Source organism: Dipodomys spectabilis, unplaced genomic scaffold (assembly GCF_019054845.1).
Source record: "Dipodomys spectabilis isolate Male_0828 unplaced genomic scaffold, ASM1905484v1 ptg000267l, whole genome shotgun sequence".
Classification (NCBI taxonomy): Eukaryota; Metazoa; Chordata; class Mammalia; order Rodentia; family Heteromyidae; genus Dipodomys; species Dipodomys spectabilis.
The window spans coordinates 1,674,114-1,694,722 of record NW_024870944.1 but is presented as its reverse complement, the minus strand read 5'-3'; the positions used below and the strand labels follow the sequence as shown (position 1 = coordinate 1,694,722).

At 36.8% G+C, this 20,609-nt stretch overlaps 1 non-coding gene across 1 annotated transcript; it reads right to left on the bottom strand.

Annotated features, from left to right (window-relative positions):
- Positions 1-18,977: 18,977 nt before the first annotated feature.
- On the bottom strand, positions 18,978-19,079 carry LOC122125942. Its single transcript, XR_006150806.1, has one exon. It is a non-coding gene; the product is annotated as a U6 spliceosomal RNA (small nuclear RNA).
- Between the last annotated feature and the right edge of the window lie 1,530 nt (positions 19,080-20,609).

Sequence of the window (20,609 nt, the reverse complement as noted above, 5' to 3'; positions counted from 1 at the left end):
AGCACGGTGATCTTCCCATCACCCACAGTGCTGCAGATTTCCCCAGACTCTGAGTTCAAATCCCAGGCCTGGCAGAAAAAATGGCAAGAATTACAAGCCAAGGATCCTCATAATATTTTAAATATTTTTAATGTATGTATGTATGTATGTATGTATGTATGTATGTATGTATGTATGTATGTATGTATGTATGTATGTCTTTTTTATTTTGTAAAGCACAGGGCTTGAAGTCCGGTCATGGCAATTGTACCTCAGCTTTGATCACTCTAGGCCTTGGTTCAGCCACTGGACCCACAGTTGCTGATGGGATCCTAGACACTCAGGCCTTTCAGGGAAAAGAATGCACAGAAAAAAATGTGGCTTTTTTACGTTTTCTTCCTTTGCACGGTGACCCTCCTGGGTCTGAATGACACTGTTGCAAAGGGTACATCACCTTGCATTGCTGAAGGTTGGTGGACCATTAAGGAAGCCATAGGCCCACATGGCAACATAGGACCTGACCAACCAATGGCAGGAGATATTAACAAACTGGTTCCCTTCCATAGGAATAACAATGGAATCTTGTCAATTTTACAGTTGAATGAGTTGATCGTGAAAGATGCTCCTATAAAATTAGACAGCATGATTTCACGAGTCTGATTGATTTTATTTAATATTTATTAAGCATTAAAAGAATATTATTATTTACAGGAATGCAATAATTTTAGGAAAATGATTGATTTCATTAATAGTTTAAGGATGAAAAAAATAACATTAACTACATGGACGCATAATATATACCCAAGAATTGGTAGGAATGTAGTATATAGAACTGAATAATGTATAGACATCTCTGGCACTCCATAAAGATATATATTTATTAGTGTACTGTCATCTGCATGTCAATCTGTTCATATTTTGTTAACTCCTGGGCTCAATCTCAAGTCCTGGGAACAGCCTGTCTGCTCAATTTGCCCCAGGAGGGTGTGTTCACACTCACCCATTCATGAATTTGGCCCTGTAGGCCATGAGTTCAGATACCAGAACTCCCAAACAATGAATCCTTGAGTAAGACGCTTATGGTGACACGTTTTCTTTTTCTGTGAATGTCCTGGGGGTCAGGTATGAAGTGGAATACATATGCAGGTGTATTTCCTATGTAATCAATGTAACCAATGTTCTATGTGCCATAATAGTCAATAAAATAAATGGTCAATACATAAATAAAACAAAAAAAATAACTACACCAAATGGAATATGGAGTCAACGTATGTATATAAATATAAATCATATATGTAAATTGTACATGAATAGGTGGGGATAGATTTCAGGGCTAAGAAACAGAGTTGAATTTCTTGACTTCAAGGAGGCCAGCTTCCCCTTCCTACACAGTACAACAGTGTTACTCAGACCATGAGTTCAAATCCCAGTCCTGGCAGAAAAATGGCACCTTTATAGTATGTGAGGCCCAATTCTTAGGTATTTACTTATTACTCCATTTTATGAATGTGATTGTTTAAATGCTTAATAAAGTATTAAATAAAATTGATTAGTGTCCTTTAATATAATTGTGTATAATTTTATCCTAGAATCATTCAAGAACTGCCCATTCAATCATGACATACATCACATTACATTGGTAACCATATGGATAGGACAAGTTTCTGAGGATCTCCTGCCATTTGGAGGTGGTAGGACCAGTATTCGAACTGTGGGCTCCAGTTCCCACCACTTAAAGCCCAGGATAAGGAACTTACTGGTCTGTCCAAGAACATCAGCAAGACCAATGATTAGGCAGGCACCAGTGGCTCTCAACAGTCCTCCTTGATACTTACAAGGCTGTGATGGGAGGATCATGGTCAATGTCACCCTCAGGAGGAACGTCCTTGAGATCCCTGTCCAACTTCAGTGCCAACAAAGCCAGAAGCCCTGTGGCTCCAGTGGTAGAGGGCCAGCCTTGAGCAAAAACAGCTCACATACTGTGCCCAGATCCTGAGTTTATGGTTCGGGACTGGCAACAAACAGACATAAACAACAATATGTGCAGCCATCCAGCTAAAGTGGGTCTCCCTCTTGTCCCCAACAGAATGGGACAGAGTTCCCTGGGAAAAGGGCTGAGAGAGCCGCTGTTAACTTGACTCTGCCCATGGTGATTGCATCACAGGATTCTAGCCACACCCCCATTCTTTCATGTTCCTTTCTGACCAATGGGATACAAGAATGGTGGCAACGCCCACATTCCAGGATGCCTGGTAGCACCAGGATTCCCTCTTTTAGTTTACACTACTACCAACAGTTAAGGAAGGTAGAGGTGGCTGAGTGGTGAACAAGAGACTCAAGGCAATTTTAGAGTACAGTAGGAAATTGACATGCCCCAGTCCCTTCCCCCCCCTTCCTGTGGTGCTGGATTTCAAATCTCAGCTGGCCTAAGGCCCTGACCTGGTCCCTGCCCTGAGTCCTCTGCTCTGGGCCCATGTGTCTGAAATGCCTCTGCCATCCCTGCTCACTCTACCTGAATCAGCTGCCAACAGCTTCTCCCAACAGCACAGGTGAGTGGCTGCCTCAACACCATTCCCAACCTGGGTCAGAAACCCCTCTGGGAGCACCATGACCCCCTGCTTGTTTCCTCTCCCTGGTTCTGAGGAGCCACCTTTCTCTCTTGTGCATTTCTGAGAAACAAACAATATATGCTCAGGCTGGGCTGAACTCAGGCTGTCCTCCTGTGACAGGCATGCTCCAACAGACCTGATCCTTGGTAGTTGGGATGTTAGACATGTAGAGCCATGCTCAGTCAGCAGTTAGATGGATTATTACCAACTCTTAGTCCATGGCAGCCAGTTCTTGACCACAGATAAAGCTCTGGGTAGGGCCGCAACCATTGGAACTTAGTCTCCTCACAGGATAGTTGTGAGGAAACAAGGGATTTATACAGAGGGATCTCTGGAACATGGCTAGGAACAGAGGGAGTGGCCTTCAGGTAAGGTTCTCCACAATTCTGTGAGCATATGACAGGAAGATACCTGGAAAGGTCTCAGGTGGCTCCTGTTATTAATTGGACAACAGGTGTGGGATTATGAAAGAAAACATGGCTCTCTTTCATCATTACCCTATCCCCATGAGGACGGGTATCCTTCACTGTGTTGAGTTTTGCAACTGAGGAAAACAAGGCATGGAGAAGTTGGGTGACCTACTTATGACCTCAAGTTCAAAGGAAGCACGGCCTGACTTCTCTATCATGCTCCCTAGGAAAATGGATGCTATTCAGTCCACTTCTTGTAGTGGGAAGTCCATTTCTTGTCAGTCATGGGGCTTGAACTCTAGGTCTGGGCACTGTTCATGAGCTCCTCAGCTCAAGACTAGTGCTCTACCACTAGAGCCCACAGCAACACTTCCAGTTTTCTGGTGGATCTTTGGAGATAAGAGTCTCACAGACTGTCCTTCCCAGGCTGGCTATGAACCATGATCCTTATATCTCAGACCCCTGTGTAGTTGGGATTAGAGTTCTGAGCCACCCGCACATGGCTTAACTGTACCTCTCTTTCACATGAACTGGTTGAATGTGTGCTGGAGGAGGTGGCCCATTGTCCCCATGTGGCTAGAACCCATGGTGGCCCTCTCATTCTTGAAGTGGGCTGTGGGTCAGGACCTGTTTCGCTCAACCTGTTGAAACAGCTACATGACGTAAGCCCCTCTGTACCCTGGCTAGACCATGACGGTTATTCATTTTCCATCCAGCCTGACTGGACTTCTTGTACTGTTTTATACATCATTTTCTAGCACCTGGACAAAATTATGATACATAGTTACAGAATCAAAATGTAATGCCATCTTAAGAAATTCGTTTAGGTTTCTGGGAATGTGGCTTCATGGTATGGTGATTGCCTAGCATGCATGAAACCCTGGGTTCAATTACCCAATAGCACATAAACAGAAAAACTCTGGAAGCTGTGCTCTGTCTCAAGTGGTAGAGTGCTAGCCTTGAGAAAAAAAAGCTGAGAAATAATCCCCTAGCCCTTAGTTTAAGCCCGTGGACTGGCAATAAATAAAGTATTCAATTTTTTTCCTTCATGTGACTGTTTCTAATATATTTATGATTTCTTTGTTGCTTTGTATGTTCCCCCACGATATAACCCTTGCTTTCACTGTATTTAATGTTGGTATAATTTGTGGAGGGGAATGGCAAAAACAAATCGTTTAAATAGGGATACAATTGGACCCATTGCAATAACGAGAAGTACAAATCGTTATGTTGAAAAACGAACTTTACAATTTTGGTGAGGAGGTGGTAAGGATGGGGGGTTGGTAAGGGATAGGAAGGGGAAACAAAGAGGAGGCAACAATGCTTGATAAGACATGTACTCCTTATCTTGCCCATGTAATTGTAACTCCTTTGTACAGTATTTTCACAATAAAAAACCACTTAGTAAATGCAAAATAAAGAAACCATACTTTGAATGTATAATTGCTCCTTCCATACTGACACCTGACAATAGTCCCTTATTCATGTACTTTACTTATATTAGCATAATATGTTGAAAAAAAAAGTTTTAGTAATTAGGTCAAAGCAATTAATGCCAGGAATGTGCTTAGATGTCAGGTGAAGATTAATTCTGGAAATTCAAAGATTCCAGGATTTTGTGTGGTCACTGCTAATCACATAGAGAAGCATAGTCTAAGTGACATTTGGAAATCTTTTTGGTCAATCTTGGTACCAAAAACGCAGAGGCTAATTAACAGTTGTGACAGAAGAGAAGGAATAACTCGATGGAAGGAATAAATGATAGTAATTAAGGTGTACCAGAAACTGTTCTAGAGAACCATTTTTTGTTATTGAAGAATTAGTGATCAACTAAGCTTATTCCTCATTGCCTTTAGAATTCTAAATTTCATAGGCTACTTCTTAATCTCGGTGTGATAAATGTATCTCCTTCTATGCTGTTTTTCCTACTCAATCTCCTTTGCTTTCTAAAATCTCAATCTTTCTGTATTTCTCTATGAACATTTCCTGATACTAAATACACCTATACAGATGGCAGAGATGCTAATGTAAGGGTCCCATGAGTCATTAATGTAACAACATGGAAAAGGAGGACATATTTATTGCTACCTCAGTTTTTCGGAAAAGCTGCAATGTCATCATTTGGTTCAAAATTCCATGCTTTGTCTACATAGTGTCATTCAGTGCACATAAATGCAAATATGAGCCAGGTGTTGATGGTTCACGCCTGTAATGCTCGCTACTCAGGAGGTTGATACTAGAGGATTGTGGTTCAAAACCAGCCTGGTCAGGAAAGTCCATGAGACCCTTTTCTTCAATTAACCATCAGAATCCCAGAAGTGGTGCTGGAGCTAAAGTGGTAGAGTGCTCAACTTGAGTTGAAGAGCTGAGGAACAGTGCCCAGGATCAGAGATCAATCCCCACGACCAACAAAAAAAGTGAAATGTGCCTTTAAGTTTCCACAAAAGGAACGACAAGTTCAATAATCTTTCCAAGCAGAAAAAATAATTCCAAAATGATTCAGTGTACCTGCTTTTGCTGAGTTATTTAAGTTATGGCTTTTTTTGCTGGATATATTCTCATCTTTTAAAAATTGTCAAATATTAGCTTTACAATAAACTCCACCTAATATTTCTCATTTCAAAAGAGAAGTCTATACAGTTGATATCACATAGCTTTCTGACTATCTTAGTTCAATGTCAAACCAGGCAGTAGAGTCTGTCAAACTCTTATCTCTAATTAAACACCCAAAATCCAGAAGTGGAGTTTTGGCTCAAGCAGTAGAGTACTGGTTTGGGGGGCAGGTGGGCAGGAAAGGAAATCGTTCAAGTACAGGGTCCAGCCTCTGGGTTCAAGCCCCACAACCAGCACAAACTAAACAAACAAGCAAAGAAAAGCAACACAGATATTTCTTTGGGACCCTCCTTAAAAGAGTACTCCTGTAAGAGAAGAGGCTCCTTTGCTAATCATACTCACTGGATCCTGCTTTTTGGAATCTTTATTGCTATGGAGAACTCAGGACCAGACTAAGGAATTGATAACTGACTCCTGCAACAAAAGGATCATTTCAGGAGTGAAATATCCATGCATAATGCAATTTAAAACTTCCATATCTTTGTTTCTTTGCAGTAGAACACTTTTAAAGCAACGTTATTTCTTTCTGTTCTATGCTGGCCTTCAAATAGCACATTATTTCTTTTTGTAATACTCAACTAAATGTTTACAGAAAAGTTTTATGTGAGTAAAGAACACACTCGAAAAAGTCAGGGACAGAGTTTCCTTTAAGCCTTGGGATTGTTTTCTTGTACAGTAAAAAGGAAAGTACATATTAACTTGAACTTTGTCATTCCTCTATGCTCCATTCCTCTCCTGGGATCAGTTTTTACATCCAGTAACTGTTACTTCCAGTAACAACCAATGGTGCTGCTTGAGGTATAATGAACAGGATTCATCATAGGATACAATTGGATTTAAAATACTTGTCAATAAATGTAACACACACCATCAGCAGAAGCAGGGACAAGAACCACATGATCATTTATATGGATGTAGAAATAGCTATTAATAAGCTCCAATACCCCTTTATGATTAAAACTTCTTTTTTTTGAAACTTCTGAGAAGCTAGGAATGCATGCAACTTTCCTCAATATAATACAAAGTATGTGTATGACAAAGCATGTACCTAGCATTGGACACAGGAAGACATTAAAATCTGGAATGAAGTCTAGACTAAAAATCTTCTACACAGCTCTTTAAAAACCACTTGACCCACACCTATTTTCTAATAAAACAATTGCTGATACCAGAAAAGTCTTATTTATTTTGCCTGCATCTGTTGCTTAAAGTTTTGTGATAAGCTGGGCTTCTCAATGAACTCTAAAGCAGAAATATTTGTCTTGGAGTCTGTGGATGCTTTAAACCTGTGTTTTAATTCACAATGTTACATTAAATGATTTAAGGGTTTTGTATCATGTCAAACATCTGTGGTGTAATGAATGATCTTTGTTAAACATGTATTTATTCTGTAAAGTACCATAGTCTTTTTATGTGTAGTGTATTTAAGTATATATATATATACATACACAGTATGTATATATATATATATATATACATATACACATTTAAGTATATATATATATACATACACAGACAGATTTGTGTGAAAGATGTGCAATAACAAAGGTGTATGTACATATTCGTTTTTTTTTTTTTGGAAACTGGACAGGAGTCGAAATGGCGTGTTTGTGTTTTGGCAGAGGAGAATTACACATTTTTGCCTGCATGGCATCATCATTAGCGTAAAACAATTTTAATGCTACACAAATCTTATGTGAAGAAATGAATGGTATGATCTCATTTTCTCTTGGGTCTAACATAAAACAATCACTCCATGTGAGTGAAGCCAGACCCAGTTAATGCTAGTCTTTCATGTGAAATGTGAAGCTCCCACGTTGCCTTTTTCTGTTGGTGTGATAACTAGTAATTGGTACATTGTCACTAAGGAGCTATTTCTCAACATAGACCATTTTAATGCTATACCACTGTTTAAAGGGCTAATTTCACACCTTCTTAGCCATGAATCTGGCTTAGAATGGACTTCTCTGTGCAATTACTTTTGGCTATTGGAAATCCCTTGCCTCCAGTTGTTTTTGGGTACCAATGACTCCATTGACCCCAAGAGTTGAAGGGATGACTGGGATTTCGTCTGAGACAGTGGTGAAGCTCCTCCCCAGGCTGAGGGGATCAAGAGGTGCTTTGGAGGAACTTGGCACCATTTGAAATTGAGTAGCCACTTGAGCCAAATATAAAATTGTATTTATAGCTGACAGACGCAATTTGAGCCTTCAAATTTGTGGTTATTCTATTGTAAAGTAATATGTTGTTTGTCTAGCATTTATTAGATTTTTATGCGTATGTATTTTCACAATGTGCTCCTCAGTTTGAATTAAACCAGATTTTGCAAATTCAAAAAAATAATAAAATAAAATCTGGAATGAGTCAAGGATGTCCACTTTCTCTCCTACTCTTCAATATAGTAGTGGACATTCTAGCAAGAGCAATAGGCAAGAGAAATCATAAAGGCGATCCAAATAGGGAAAAAGTAAAATGATCCCTTTGTACAGATGAAATGATCCTGTATTTAGAGACCCTATACCTTCCTTCCGCAAGTTAGTAAAGGTGTTGCTAACCTTTAGCAATGTAGCAGGGTATGAAACCCACAAGAACCAGTAGTTTTTCTGTGTTACCAACAATGGGAACATCCAGCCTGAAATCTAAAAAACCACCTCATATGCATTAGCCTCAAAATCAAATCACATCTAAACAAAACAAAACAACAACAACAAAATTAAGAATTAATTTAACCAAAAATGTGAAGGACCTCTACTGGGAAAACTTTAAAAATATAAAAAGGGAAATTGAAGGAGATTCAAGGAAATGCAAAGTCTTTCAATGTTTTCACAAATAACATTGTGAACACTGTACTACTGCCCCCAAACAATTGACAATACAATGCCCATCAAAATCCCAACAATATTCTTCAATGCAGTAGAGAAAGAAATCCAAATTTAATATGAAATTACAAAATTACAGATGAAAACGTAGGCTTAGAAATGAACTCATGGGCCTATAGTCATCTTATACACACACACACACACACACACACACACACACACACACACACAAACACACACACACACACACAATGGAATTCTATTCACCCATTAGAAAGGATGACTTTTCACCAGTCTTAAGAAAAATTAAAGGCTTGGGAAAATTTTACTAAGAGAAAGGAATGCAGACTCAGAAAATACAGGTTTCATGGATTCATTAATTTATGGTAGCTAGAAGGTGCCTACAAATCTACAAGTAAACAAGACAGATTCTACCTCTTCCCAATTAGAATGGCCATTATGAAGAAAACTAATAGAAAATGCTGCCGTAGTTATAGCCAATTGGGAACCTCCCTGGGCTGGCTTTGAACCATAAGCCTCAGATCTCAGCCTCCTGAGTAGTTAGGATTACAGACAGGCGTGAGCCACCAGCTCCCGGCTCCAATTGGGAACTCTATTAAACTGTTGGTGAGAAATTAAACTTGTTCAACCCCTCTGGAATGCAGTATGGAGTTTCCTCAAAAGACTAAACATAAATCTCTCTTATGAGCCCGTAATTCCCCTCATTGGCAGAAATCCAATAAGTAAACAAGCTCACACTAACGCTACAAGCATAACCATGTTCAGGGCCCAGGCCCAGAGTTCAAGGACTGGAAAAAAATGTTACCACTGCTGGTATTTGATCCCAAAAATATGAACGTTTTGACATGAGATAACATATCATTCTATTTGCAGTAGCTAGGACAGGATTTAAATGATGTGGGTGATAAAATGGCTTCCTAGTTGAATGTTAGGAAAAGATGTAGGCAGTCCAACAAAAGGGAGATTTTTTTTTTTTTTTGGTGTTTGTCGAGGGGCTTTAAGTCTGGGCTTGTGTACTGTCTCTGAGTTCTTCAACTTAATGTCAGTGCTCTTCATCTCGAGCCACAGTACCACTTCTGGTTTTCTGGTATTTAAATGTAGATAAGAGTCTCAGGGACTTTCCTGCCAGGCTGGCTTTGAACAGCAGTCCTCAGTTCTCAGCTTCCTGAGTAGCTAGGATTACAGCTGTGAGCCTCTGGCACCAGGCAAAAAATGGGAGAATTTTATAAAATAAAATCCCCCTCTTCATCTATGTCTAAACCTCAGATATCACTATTAGAACACTTCACCCTCAACTCATTTCAGACATTTGTACATTTTCTCTTTTCCTTCATGTGGGAATACTGCAGTAAATATCAACTCAGCTGTGGGCCTGGATCAATTGTATGGTAATTGCTAGCACCTAAATCAGAAACTTTTACAACAAAACAATTAAAACCCTCATTTGGAATTTTTTTTTCTCTTTTTATTACAAATCTGTGCTTGATTCCTTCCTAATGTGATAATGGACCTCGTACAGACTGATGACATTTTCTTTCTCTTCAGCAATTGGCCTTCCCCTAAATATAGTCAAATATTTAGGAATGCAAAGATTTCCATTGAAAATTCATTAAGCTCACCTCTAAGAGAATGCACATTTCTGGAATTTGGTCTGCTGTCTTGTTCTTATATGCACAGGCTTTCTAAGATTTATTTGCTTTACAAAGAATTGTGTTTTCCAATCTTCGTGTGACCAATTTTAGTCTCTCTGATCAGTCTTTTGACCCTCTCTCTGAAGTCTCATTTCAGTCTGTCTCATAAAATTATATTAGTTATCAGCTAAATGACTCTCAGCTTCTGTATTTTGCCTGACTTCATGTAGGCTGTGATAGTTGCCCTAAATCGCTTTGCCTACTGGTGTTTTGTTTTGTTTTGTTTTTAGAGGTCTAGGATTACTATTCAAGGTAGTAGCTTCTCGGGGCCCCATTGATCCCCAGGCCTAGAGTCAATGGGTTTTTCTCCTAAAGATACAAAGAACAGCTGAATGAATTCCTGTTTTAATTGTATCAAAATGAGGCTATCCGGCATCCTTGCAAAGCCATGGATAATCCAATGTAACCACTTACAAAAATGGTCTATCAAGATGGCTTCTCAAGGTTGACTGTGAAAAAAATGCTCATTTCCAAGTCAACACCATAAAACAGATCACATCCCTGGGAGCAGACTTTTGGAAGGACGGTACCTCTTCCTTCCTTCTCTTATGATAGACCAAACCATAATATTCTGCAGTTGTGGTCAGCCTTAAGCAAATTTTCCCTAGAATATTCTGTAGTGTAAAAGAGGACTAACTATCAAAATAAAGGTGAAAATACTTGTCTACTACACACTGAATTATCTATTTTATATCTGTTGTTATTTTCATTACTTCAAACATATGGATAATTTAAACTTGGGATTAGACAAGTGGCAAAATATTAATAGCATAAACATTCAGTTTACTTTCGTATATTCAATATAGTACACTTAACCCTCTATGGAAAATTAAATCCAACTGTAGAAACAATCGCAGAAATATAAAATAACCCTCAATATGTATAATCAAGCACACATACACCATCAACTATCTACTCAGAAATTCAGTCTCACTATAAATATTTATTTGGTAGAAAACAATAAAAATTTAATTAATGAATTTGACTTTTAAGTATCATCTGAAACACTCCTCATATATACAATTTTATATAATTTTATAGATTTCACCTAGACAGGAATTTAACATACATGTAGACATCAAATTTCCACAATTTAAGCTAGATGAGAGTATTCAAACTCTGATGTACTGTGTGGTATGAATATTACCACAGTGCTGAACCCTTCCACCTAATACCAAGTCATGTGCAATAATTTATTATTTGATGTTAAGATGAGTGCTAAGTGTAGAATACACTTTGAATTATTACATTAATTCACAGAAATGAAACAATAATGATATGTTATTTGTTTAAATTCTAATGCTTCTCAATTTTACAATTCATGAAATATATTATTAAACTTAGTTGCCCTTTCTTTTCTATAGGTACTGAAATTAAAATTATATATTAAACATTCAATATTAAGAAATCAATAATAAGTAACCTTTTTTAAAAATGATATACTATTAAACTGTGATTTGACGTATGGTTCTAACAAGTTATGAGGTAAAAAAAAACATTACTAGAATTATTAGTAATATTTTTTAACTTACCAGCTTGTTGTTTACTAATTTTGTCATTTTTTTATTCTTGTTCCAAGTCATCTCTTCACCTTAATTGTGTAATTTTCTATTTTATCTCTATTGCTTTACTGATTGTGCATTTTGTTTTCCCTTTTTAGTGACTGACATGAGGCTGAAAATCTGTATGCTAGTTTATTACTTCCTATGTTAAAGTCAAATTACTGCTCTCCACAACTGTTTTACTCTTCTTAGTATAGTACAGTATTTCTCCCACTCACATCTCCTGTATTGCTGCTTGCTATCATGTATTTTATGTTTTTTATTTAAATTCTATTGTCAAGTTAATGTACAGAGGGGTTATATTTACATAAGTAAGATAATGAATTCATTTCTTTTATAACTTGTTATCCCTTCCCCCATTTTTCTCCCTCTTCCTTCCCAATGCCCCTCCCAAGACTATTTCCAACATATTGTCTTGTGAGTATCACTGGTTCATATGTTCCCCCCTTTTGTCCTTTGTCTCACCGTTTTACTTTTTCCCTTTCCCTTAACTAGTTCAGATCAACATATTTACAATACCCAGGGAATCAAAATCAAATACAGTTACTACAGAGGATAAATCATAAGTGTGGAAAACACAAAAGGATAAAAAGAAATCACATAGTACATTTAGAACAGCAACAAGATAGAACATATCTTGGAGATCATTTCCCTTGGAATCACATTACACCTTCATATGTGCATAGCTATTGAGCTATTCTTCTTATCTACTAAGATTATCCTTGATGTACACAATAATGCTCCCCTATTACACAGTAATTCCACTTCTTGGCATTTACCCAAGTGACCACAAACAAGGTCACACTAAAGCTACCAGAACAATTATGTTTATCACAGTATTATTTATCATAGCTAGGATATGGAATCAACCCAGATGCTCCTCAGTATATAAATGGATCAAGAGAATGTCACACACACACACACACACACATACACACAAATATACACACATACACACACATATGGAATACTAAGCTTCCATCAGAAAGAATGATACCACCTCATTTGTAATGATATGGAAGATCTTGGGAAAAAATCATATTAAGTGAAGTAAGCCAGACTTAAAGAAACATAGGTCCCATTGTTTCCCTTATTTGTAATTATTAGTTTACATCTAGGATAATCTCATGTATTTTAATTTGACATTTTGTTCTATGTTGAGCATACAACATTATTGCTACATTGTTTGTTATTATTTCTGCAATCAGGCAGGTATATTTAAAGAATTACGCTCATGACATCCATTACTGAAGGAAGAACATCTAAAAGAGCAGCACCTACTAGGAAGAACAACTCCTACTCATTTAGCTTCATTCCTATGTAAGGCTCGTTTTGTCCTCTGTATCCTCATGTTGTACATTAAAATACTTGGTCATCCTGCATATTTACTATCTTCTACATTGTGACCTAAATGCCCCAGCAATTCCAGTTTGCTTTACTTTTAAATAAATTTCTCTCTTAATGATTGAGGTTGGTGTATGTGTGTGTGTGTGTGTGTGTGTGTATGTGTGTGTGTGTGTGTGTATAGCTTTACAAATATCAGAAGACAACATTTTTCTTCATTTAGAATACATCTTTCAGGTCATTGTAAGTTATGCCTAATTGGAGAAATCTCTTGCTATTTTATTTTTATTTTTATTCTTTTTTGGTCCGGTCGTGGAGCCTGAACTCTGGGCCTGGGCGCTGTCCCTCAGCTCTTCAGCTCAAGGCTAGCGCTCTACCACTTGAGCCACAGCGCCACTTCCGGCTTTTTTCTTTTTTCTTATGTGGTGCTGAGGAATCGAACCCAGGGCCTCGAGCATGCAAGGCAAGTGCTCTACCACTGAGCCACCTTCCCAGCCCTCTCTTGCTATTTTAAAGATGAAACAGAAAAATATATTTGTGCATGCACCACAGTTGCTTTATTAGTCTGTCGTTGTACACTTAACATCTATTTATATCTGGGCGGCTGTTGTGAACAATGTGAATAGCAAACAACTACAGATATACTTACGAGTTACCCAGAGAGAAATAATCAAATGATTGTTGTGTCAGATGATATTTCAACTTTGCATTTCTTTAGAAAACTGCAAAGTACTTTCTACAATGAGAATACTAACCTGTATTTTGAACAAGAGTGTAGAAATTTTCCTTTTCTCACACTCTCACCAACATTATTACATTTTGAATTTTTTAAGGGCAGGATTTTACTATGTGCAGAACCCCAGACTGGCCTTAGACTCAAATCCTCTTACTCCAAACTGCTAAATGCTTGGAATTACAAGCCTTTTCCACCACACCTGGTTCGTTTGATTTTTCTGATAAGTTATAATAGTTATGAAGTAGTATCATAGTAACTTTCAATTGCAATTCTCTAATGACTTCTGTTCAGAAAGCATTAACCCAGCATAGAAGTAATATTAAACATTACTTTGTAAACACACTGACGCTTTTCAGGGCTTTTTGGAAAACATTTCTATTCAGAACTTTTGTCCATTTTTAAACGTTTCTTGTTAATCTCATCTTTAATCTCTCTATATAAAATCAATACTTAATTCAATATAGTAGAAAGGAAAAAATTAAGCAACTCCTAACATTTTTCAATTTTCAATAATATTGTATTGTTTAAATTATTTTCTGTTTTCATGTAAGACTATATAAATAAATTTAGTTAGACCTTTTACAAGGCTATATGTATTTTATTTATTTTTCTTTCATGGCTTTTTCCAAAGCCTGTGTGTCTAATATTTCTAGGTTTCTTTCAGTCTCATGTAGTTCAGATTTCAAACTGAAGTATAAATGGAAAGAAGCAAAAAAAAAAAAATAGAGTTCCTCTCATCTGATGATGCCTCTACAAGAATGAGGAATGAGTTCATTCTTCTAAGGACCTTTGATTGGCTATCAAAAAGAGAATTCATTCCTCTAGGTATTCCTATTTTTGCAATTTAACTTAAATCATGTAAAACACAATATACTACTCAGAGACTTTTACGTTTTCATCAGTTTTGCACATTTTCATATGGAGTTCACCTCAGTCTCCAACATTCCTTTTCATTATTCTGTCCCTGATGTTTTTATACTGCCAAGACATAATAAAACCAGTTTGATTTACAGCATGAGAATTTATCCACCTGGCTGCCTTTGAAGCAGAGCATGGTCAATAGAGAACATTCCTTCTGGTTTCTCATTACATGTAATGGCTTTTGTAATCCTTATTGCATTCTATTTAGTATTTTAAAAAACTGCTGGCTAGATTGTGATAATTTGGGTAAATGTCCCAAAGTGGTATTGTTGGATCGTAGAGGAGCTCTATGTGTAGTCTTTGGAGGAACCTCCATACTAATTTCCAAAGCTGTCGAACAAGTTTACACACCCAACAATAATGCATTAAGGTTCCCTTCTGTCCACATACCCTCCATCATCTGTTGTTATTAGAGTTCTTGATTATAGCCATTCTAACTTGGTGATATGGTATCTCAATGTTGTTTTGATATGCATTTCTTTTATGGCTAGAGAGGTTGAGCATTTCTTCATGTGTCTATTGACCATCCTCCTTTCCTCTTCAGAGAAGTTTCTCTTTAAGTCTTTAGTTCCCTTATTTATTGGGCAATTGTTTCTTTGAGAATCTGTCATTGGGGGATTTAATTTTTTTTAGTTCCAGGTATATTTTGGATATGAGACCCTTGTCCATTACCAGCACAACTATGTTTATTGCAGCATTATTTACCATGGCTAAGATATGGAACAAACCCAGATGCCCCTCACTAGATGAAAGAATGAAGAAAATGTGATATATATACACAATGGAATTCTAGGCCTCCATCAGAAAGAATGACATTGTCCCATTTGTTAGGAAATGGAAAGACTTGGAAAAAATTACATTAAGTGAATTAAGCCAGGCCCCAAAAAAACATAGTTCCCATGGTTTCCCTTATTTGCAATAACTAGTATATATCTGAGACAAGCAGAAAAGGTCAAATAAGTTGATGTTAGGTGAAATGAACCCCAAGATAATTATTCAATTTTTTTTGTCTTTATTGCAATTGTTTCAAACACTTATAAGATGATTTCTTTGTTGATTTGTATGTCTGTCACCCATGGTAAAACCCATGTTTTCACTGTATTTGATGTTGGTATAATTTTTGGAGGGGAAGGGAAAAAAACAAATCGTTTAAATAGGGATGCAGGTGGACTCATTGCAATAATAAGATGTACAAGTCCTTATGTCGAAAAACGAACTTTACATCTTTTGCGGGGGGTGGTGGGGGTTCGTGGGATGGGAGGCTGTGGGGGGAGATGGGAAGGTATGGGAACAGGTTGCAAAGAAGGAGGCAACAATGCTTGATAAGAAATATACTCATTATCTTGCCCATGTAATTGTAAGCTCATTCCTAGAAGTTTATTTTAAGTATTTCCCAAGTTTTATTTCTCTTAATTCTTAAGAAAACATTTGCTATAATTCTAATATTATTACCATTTTAGTGTTAGGAAATATTGTAATTATAGGCACTAAGTACATGGCCCAAAGACATATAGTGGGGAAGTGAATGAATCAAAATTTCCAAAAAATAGCAATAAAAAGTAGGTAAAATCCTCTCCATTCCCTTACAGTCTCAATTCAATATTCACGTTGTCCAAGAAATATTAGCAATTATTGCCCACGGTAATTGTTTTCTGTCACATTATGTCTTCAACACAGACTGTGTTGGTAAGTGAGGTCTAAAGAGAGACAAATCTCTTCTGTTCCACAGTTCCAGTATACATTTTAAAAAGTACTAAAAATAGATGGTAGCTGGTGGCTCAAGCCACCATATAATCCTGGCTACAGAAGAAGCTGAGATCTGAGGATTGCGCTTCAAAGCCAGCCCAGGCTGGAAAGTCTATGAGACTCTTATCTACAAAAAACCACTAAGAAAGCAGTAATAGCACTGTGGTTCAAGGAGTAGAGCACTCGCCTTCAGCTGAAAGGCACAAGGACAATGCCCAAGCCCAGAGTTCAAGCCGCATGACCAAAACAAAAACAAAAACAAAAAAAGGACTTACTATCTTTTAAGAATCCAAAAATGAAATAAATTCACATATAATCACTCCAAAATGCTTTAAAAGCAGAAGATGATAAAGAAGCCTCCATGAAGTAAATTTTCTTCTACTTTTTAAATTATTCTGAAAGCCTTGTGCTTCTTGGTCACACCTGTAATCCTGTCTACTCGGGTATCTGCTCAAGAAACTGAGATCCATGGATAACCGTTGGAAGCCAATCAGGACAAAAAATATTCATGAGATTACTTTTTTAAAAAAATTAATGAACTAGCAAAGAGACAGGAATGGAGATGTAGCTTATATAGTAGCTCATCAATCTAAAGAGGAATAGCCTAGCAAGACCTTGATGCACTGAATTCAAACTCTGAGAATGAAAATGCGCAGGCATGCACATACCCAAACACACACACACATTTATTCAAAATATCTTCATATCAGTGTTTTGCATTAATTTCTTTGTTAACGATATTATATGGGTAAAATAGGGGAAATATTTATTCTCTTCCATCCCAGAACATTTTTATGTTTTTTATTGTAAAAGTACTGTACAGACTGGTTACAGTTACATGAAAAAAGTAACGAATACATTTCCTATCAAGCATTGTTACATCCTCCTTTGTTTTCCCCCACCATCCCTTCCCTCCCACCTCCACAAGTACACTGCCCTCCCCCCATCCACCTAAATTGTAAAGTTCATTTTTCAACATACTGTCTTGTGCATCAAATTGTTGCAATGGATCATACTGTATCCTTACTTAAGAATTTTTTTTCCCCTTTCCATCCCCAAATTAGAGAAGTGTATATACAAGATGGAGGTGCACCAACATCAGATACAGTGAAAACAGGGGTTTAAGTGTGGGGGACGCACATATAAATAAATCACATCGTACATTATAAATATATTAGAAACAACAGAAAGAAATAAAAAAAAAAACACTTGTGTCCCTGTCTTGAGGTTCATTTACCTTAACATCATATTTTCTAGTCATATGCACATGTTTTGACTTTTTCTTTATTTTAATTGTGAAAATACCATACAGAGGAGTTACAATTACATGGAAAAGGTAATGTGTACATTTCTTATCAAGCATTGTTGCCTCCTCCTTTTTTTTTTGCCTTACCATACCTTCTTTGCTTATCCCAGAGATACATTAGTTATTGCAAATAAGGGATACCATAGGACCTATGTTTCTTTTTTTTATTGTGAAAATACCATACAGAGGGGTTACAATTACATGGGCTAGTTATTGAGTGCATTTCTTTTTTTTATTTTGAGAATACTGACAGAGGATTTACAATTACATGGGCAAGATAACGAGTACATTTCTTATCAAGCATTGTTGCCTCTTCTTTGCTTCCCATTCCCATCCCTTATCATACTCTCCCACTTCCCCCACCTGGTCCTCCTCCCCTCGAAGTATTAAAGTTCATTTTTTGACATAATGACTTGTACATCTCATTGTTGCAATGGTTCCACCTGTATCCCCAGTTAAACGAATTGGTTTTTTTCTTTCCCCTCCACAAATTATACCAACATCAAATGCAGTGAAAGCATGGGTTATACCTTGGGGGAGGGACATACAAAGCAACATAGAAATCGTCTTATAAATATGTTAGAAAAAATTGCATGAAAGGAAAAAAAAAGGAACAAAAAAAAATTTCAATATTTATCTTAGGGTTCGTTCCCCTAACATCGACTTATCTGACCTTTTCTCCTTGTCTCAGACACATAGTAGTTATTGCAAATAAGGAAAACATGGGATCTATGTTTCTTTGGGCCTGGCTAACTTCACTTCTTTGGGCCTGGCATAATTTACTTAATATAATTTTTTCCAAGTCTTTCCATTTCCTAACAAACTGGGTGATGTCATTCTTTCTGATTGAGGCATAGAATTCCAGTACACACACACACACACACACACACACACACACACACACACACACACACACACACACACACACACATTTTCTTGATCCATTCATTTACTGTGGGGCATCGGGTTTGGTTATGTATCTTAGCTATGGTAAATAATGCTGCAAGGAACATAGTTTTGCTCGTAGTTTTAGTATGGTCTTGTTTTTGATGATTTGGGTGAATGCCCAAAATGGGATTGCTGGGTCTTAGGGGCGCTCTCTGTAGTCTTTTGAGGAACCTCCATACTACTTTCCAAAGTCTTCGAACAAGTTTAAACTCCGAACAACAAGGCATTAAAGTTACCTTCTGTCCACATCCCATCAGGAAATCTGTTCTTTTAAAAATCTGGAATGCTTCACGAAGTTGAGTGTCATCCTCAGTCAGGGGCTATTCTTCTCTTTATTGTTCCAATGTTAGTGTATGTGCTAATGAATTGAGCACAGAACAATTTTATATATAAAGTGTAATTGATTTTCTTAAACTAGACAATTCCAAAAAAATTAAATTCAAAAGAATTGTCGTGAAATTTTAGAACCATGTATTTCTTACATAAGAACACATTTAAGAATAAAGTCAAGATTGACATGTCAAAAACAAAATAATTCCAGACATTTGTTGTTCAACGGATGTGTAGGAGGAGGAATTCAATTATTCTGTGCAAGGAACCTGTCATAATGAACACTATAGAAATTGTTAAGGTTTGTTAAAATTTTAATGTTTTAAATATGTTTAATTTTGGGAATGTGCTCATATATGCCAAAATTAAGACTATTTAGCAGGTTGTAAAACTTTTCATTAAAGCATTTAAGATTCATGGTAGCAGTCATATACTACTAAGTATGTACATTTCAGAGTTTATACAATCTTTACTAATGAGAAGTTGCAAAGTGTTTGTGTAAAGATGCAGAGTGAAGAGTTAAGACATTAACTTCACAGTTTCTGTTAAAATTTAAGGGCTTCCTTATTTTATATGTTAGCGAGGAACAAATGATGGTATAATCCATATACAAATGATGAGATGAACCATAAAAAATAATCTTAATGGGTAATTATAAAGGCTACTCATCGCCTATAAAATTCTTGTTGAGCATCATAGACTTAGGCAGTTTTAAATGTACAGCAATATGAGAAAATAATAAATCGAATATGCAGTACATTTCAAATACTGGAAACAGTGGTAAATGTCTTGTTTTTTATTTTATTAATCATTAATATTTATGTATTGGTTTTCCTTATTTGTAGCATTGTTTTCCTTGGTGTAATATAATACAACTTTTTGTAAGTCATCATTAGGAAGTACTTCGAGAATGTTATTGGGATGGCCACACCGTTTTTTATAGGTATATGTGAATTTACAAAGAGCAAAATTAATAAGAACAAAATATTGATTAAAAATTTTATCAATTAGAATCTGAATCAAGAGTGTTGATAAATGTCCACACCTAAAATCTTAGCCCTAGACTGAAGCACTGGTGTTACAATGTTGAGCACACAAAAGTGAGAGACTGTGTTTTGTTTTGTTTTTGTTTTGTTTTTGTTGGTTGTGGGGCTTGAACTCTGGGTCCTGGGTACTGTCTCTCAGCTCTTCAGCTCAAGGCTAGTGATACTACTTGAGTCACAGCACCTCTTCCATCTTTTTCTGCTTATGTGGTGCTGAGGAATCAAACTCAGGACCTCATGCATGCAAGGCAAGCACTCTACACTGAGCCACCCTCCCAGCACCTGAGAGACTGTGTTTTAAAAAATCATCTAAACAACATTTACTGTAGTTTTCTGAAGTCTTTCATCCTACACTGAATATTTTTTCTTACGAGCTTTGTAATAAATATGTAATCTATTTAATTTTGAAAAGTACTGTGTACCTCCCACTTATTTCTGGCATTTCGGACATCCAAGATTCTCTGTGTGTCAGGGTGGATACTTTTGCCTGTAACAAGTATTATTGTTGAACAGATAACATCTGGCTACTTA